Raw genomic sequence first — 4723 nt, 5'->3', positions numbered from 1 at the left:
GTGCTAAAACTCGGAGGTGTCGTAGTTTCGGTGCTTGATCGGTCGGGCCGTGAAGACGTACGACTACATCAACCGCGTTGTGCTAACGCTTCCGCTGTCGGTCTACAAGGGTACATAGATCACACTCTCCCCTCTCGTTGCTATGCATCACCATGATCTTGTGTGTGCGTAGGATTTTTTTTTGAAATTACTACGTTCCCCAACACATGGTCCTTGCCGCATCCATCAACGTCCGGTTCTTCCTCTCCGCAACACCGTTTTGTTGAGGGGTGTATGGTGCGGAATATTGATGCTTGATTCCCTCATCACTAAGAAATTCATCCAAGGTGTAGTTCTTGAACTCGGTGCCGTTGTCACTTCTTATTGTCAAGATCTTTGCATTGTGTTGACGTTGTGCTTCATTTGCAAAGTCAATGACGGTTTGTTGGGTCTCGCTCTTCCTCTTGAAGAAATACGCCCATGTGTACCTTGAGTAGTCATCCACAATCACCAAGCAATACTTCCTACCTCCAAGACTATCGAAGGATGGAGGCCCAAAGAGATCCATGTGAAGGAGCTCCAAAGGCCTCTTTGAATAAATGATAGTCGTGGGAGGGTGAGCCTTCTCATGTAGCTTTCCTTCGATACAGGCACTGCAAGCACGATCTTTAGCAAAACTAACATTCGTTAGTCCACGGACATGGTCCCCCTTGAGGAGACTTTGCAAAGATCTCATATTGACATGGGCTAAACGGCGATGCCAAAGCCATCCCACATCAACTTTAGCCATTAGGCATGTCGCGGTCTTAGTGGGTCGCTCCGAAAAGTTAATCACATATAGACCGTTTTCGACATGCCCAACAAAGGCTACTTTAAGAGTCTTGCTCCACAGGAGGGCCACGGTATTGATATCAAAGAAAGTGGCAAAGCCCATGATTGCAAGTTGACGAATGGAAAGTAAATTGTATGCAAGGGACTCAACAAGCATGACCTTCTCGATCGTGAGATCATGAGAGATGACCACCTTGCCAAGTCCCAATACCTTAGAATATGAGGCGTCACCCCACTCGACATTGGTGGGCATAGATGGAACCTTGTGCATGTCCACCACCAAGTCCTTGCTTCCGGTCATATGATTTGTAGCTCCGCTATCGAGCAACCATGATCCACCACCGGAAGCAAACACCTACAAGAGATCAATGCTTGGTTTTAGGTACCCATTTAGTAATGGGTCCTTTAATGTTAGTAACAAGGGTCTTAGGAACCCAAATAGACCATTCAATGTATTCATGAAGAGAACCAACAAATTTGGCATAAACATGCCCATCACTAGCACGGCATAACACATAAGAAGGATTAAAATCGCCGGCTTTGTTGGGAGGGGTGACATTGCCCTTCTTGACATTGTTCTTCTTCTTCTCCTCGGGGGCACTCTCTCCCTCCCTCACAAAGGTTTGCATGAGAGGAGGAGGTCGTTTGGTCTTGTCATTCTTCTTCTTGTTCTTGGAGTCGGGCACGTACCCAATCCCTTCCTTGGCCGCAACTCCCTTTTGGTTGATCAAGAGACCGTTGAGGTTCTTCTTGCCTTGTATGAAAGTCGCAAGACCTCTCTCAAGTTGTTCTTCAACTTAGCATTTTCCTCAACAAGATGTATATGCTCACAACACGGGTTAGTAGCATTTGCATTATCAATTAAAACCATATGAGGAAAAGTTGCTTTCTCCTTAGTTAGCTTCACTTGGAGTTGATCATGAGACTCCTTGAGACTAGCGTGAATACCCTTCAAGGCCTTGTGGGCCTTGTCAAGTATATCAAACTCCTCTTCGAGTCTAGAAAGATCAACCCCGAGTTTGGCCTTCTCGGAATTTAGCACACGAGAAACAATGAGGACATGATCATAATCTTTCTTTAACTTAGCATGATCAACGTTGTGTGAGTCCTCAAGAGCCAAATGAAGACCATGCTCTTCCTCAAGAGCATTGGAAAGATCCGAGATCTCATCGGCATAGTCACGACTATGCCCTTCCATCTTAGAGATGGTGTCCTCGCGAGCCTCGATCATGTCATTGGCTTCACCAAGTTGTTCCAAGAGAGCAACAAAGTGCTTCTTGGATTTTCCCTTGAGTTTTCCCATAAAGGCCTCAAACTCGTTAGCCTCCACATTAGCTCCCTCAAGTTCATTAATGCAATCCGTCGGGGAAGGATGATTAATGATGGTAGTTTTGATGTTGGAGGTTACCTTGTTGGTGGCTTTAGCCATGAGGCACTTGGCGGTGATGCTCTCGTTGGGTGAGTCGAAGAGAGACACCCGTGACGTTGTTGCAATGGCAACGGAGGCCATGGCAACCGACTCATCATCATCCTCATCATCGTCATCATCCTCATTGTACTCTTGTTGCACAACCAAAGCCTTGGGAGGAGTCTTCTTGGAGAAGTTGTTCTTGTTGGGGAACGACTTGGCCTTGTCCTTTCGGATGAGCTTGCCACCATTGTCTTCCCTCTTCTCATACGGGCATTCTGCAACGAAATGACTCACGTTGCCGCAATTGTAGCAAGTCCTTACACGTTGCTTGCCCCTTGTACCACTCGAGTTGTTTTTGCTAAAGTTTGTCCTCAAGTTTTTCTTGCTCCAAAATTGCCTTGAAGCAAGTGCCATGTGTTCATGATATGCATACTTCGTATCTTCGGGGTTGCTCTCCTCTTCTTCGTCTTCCACGATGAGCTTGGCCTTCAATGCAAGGTTAGGCTTCTTTGCCCGTTGACAACGGAGCACCGCACTGTCGGCGGTCTTGTCCAAAATGTTCATGGCCACAAACTCATCCAACACTTCGCTTGAGGTCAAAGTGTGGAAGTCCGGTCTTTGACGAATGACGGAGGACATGGCCTTGTGATAGGGCATCATTGCCTTGAGGAATTTGCACTTGATCCAATTGTCATCCGTGTCCTTGCTCCCATGATCTCGTAGTGAGACAGCGAGTTTGGTTACTCTCCGATAGAGCTCATGAGGTTCTTCATCTTCCTTCATTGCAAACTCATCGGCCTCATCTTGTACCACTTCATAGTTGGAGCATTGAATGCTTGCGCTTCCCCGGTAGAGAGACACGACACAATGCCATGCATCTTTGGCCAAGGCGAAAGGACGAAGATGAGGTAGGTCTTCGAGTGGAATTGCATCTTGGATGGTGAAGAGAGCATTCTCAGTGAACTGATTGTCCGCGGCTTCTCGAGGAGTGAAGTTGCTTGAATCATGTGGATAGAAACCTTCTTCAATGATTCTCCAAAGGTTAGTGTTCACATGATTTAAATGACGTTTAAAGCGGTAAACCCAAGAATCAAAATCCTCATTTTTCACAATCTTAGGGGGAGGACCGCATGATTCAAATGAGTGGAAGGAACCGGTCCACCATAAACAAGTGGTGGTTCCACATGGGCAAAGATGCCGGTGCCATTCTTGCCACTAGAAGAAGGAGCCTTTTCACTACTAGCTTCCCCCTTGTCGGGGATAGCATCCGTCACCTTGTTGGCGGGATCACCCACTTTCAACGGTGTGGTGGATAGTTTAAGCCCCTCAAGAAATTTAGTAAACATGCTTTCGACTTCGGTCGTCATGGAGGTTTTCAATGTCTCCAAGGCCACATTGAACTCCTCACGAGAGACCGAAGTTCCCCCATCACCCGTAGACGAGATCGGATTCACACCGGAGTGTTCCTCCACACCGTCTACGGTATCAACCATACTCTTTGGACAGTAAAGTCCTTAATAAAGAGACGAGGCTCTGATACCAATTGAAAGGATCGATATGGTTGACTAGAGGGGGGGTGAATAGGCAACTAACAATTTTTAGCTTTTCTTTAACAATTTAAACTTTGCATCAAAGTAGGTTGTCTAGATATGCACTATAACACCCCGGATGTAACTTTCCCTATTTGTACTCTAACTCTTGCCATTTCCGGCATTAAGTTATATTTATTTCCTCGGGTTCGGGTCTTTGTCTCCATGTGTTGTTGTCCTTGTCATGCATCTCATATCATGTCATCATGTGCATTGCATTTGCATACGTGTTCGTCTCATGCATTCGAGCATTTTCCCTGTTGTCCGTTTTGCATTCCGGCGCTTCGTTCTCCTCCGGTGGTCATTTCTAGCTTTCTTTCGTGTGTGGGGATTAAACATTTCCGGATTGAACCGAGACTTGCCAAGCGGTCTTGGTTTACTACCGGTAGACCGCCTGTCAAGTTTCGTATCATTTGGACTTCCCTCGTGTGTGTTGCAGCCCAACACCCCTCCAATTTGGCCCAAAACCCACCTAACTTTGCTCCATGTCCTACAGCGTTCGATCACGATCGCGTGGCCGAAAACTGCACCTCATTTGGACTCTCCTAGCTCCCTCTATGTCTATTTAAAGAACCCCCGAAATCCGGATCTTCTCCTCCCCCGAAACCCTAGCTCCATTCGTCTTCGCGCGCCGCCGGACAAAAGTCGCGCCGACGGACATTGTCCGCGCAGCCGCCCGCGCCTACCAGGGGGCGCCACGTGGCGGGCGCCGCCGCCCCGCGCCGCCGGCCCGGCGAGCCCGCGGGAGGCCCCCCGAGCCCGCTTCCTCCGCCGCCAGGCCGCGCCTCCCCCGAGCCGTAGCTCCCGGCTCCGCCGCCTCCCTCGCCCACTCCGGCGGCCGGAGCACCGCGCCGCTTCCCCGCCGCCTCGCTCCGCCGTTGCCGCCGGCCGCCGCCACCGCCGCCGCCTCGCC

This window comes from Triticum dicoccoides, chromosome 7A (genome assembly GCF_002162155.2).
Source record: "Triticum dicoccoides isolate Atlit2015 ecotype Zavitan chromosome 7A, WEW_v2.0, whole genome shotgun sequence".
NCBI classification, from domain to species: Eukaryota; Viridiplantae; Streptophyta; class Magnoliopsida; order Poales; family Poaceae; genus Triticum; species Triticum dicoccoides.
Note: the sequence above shows the minus strand (reverse complement) of the source record.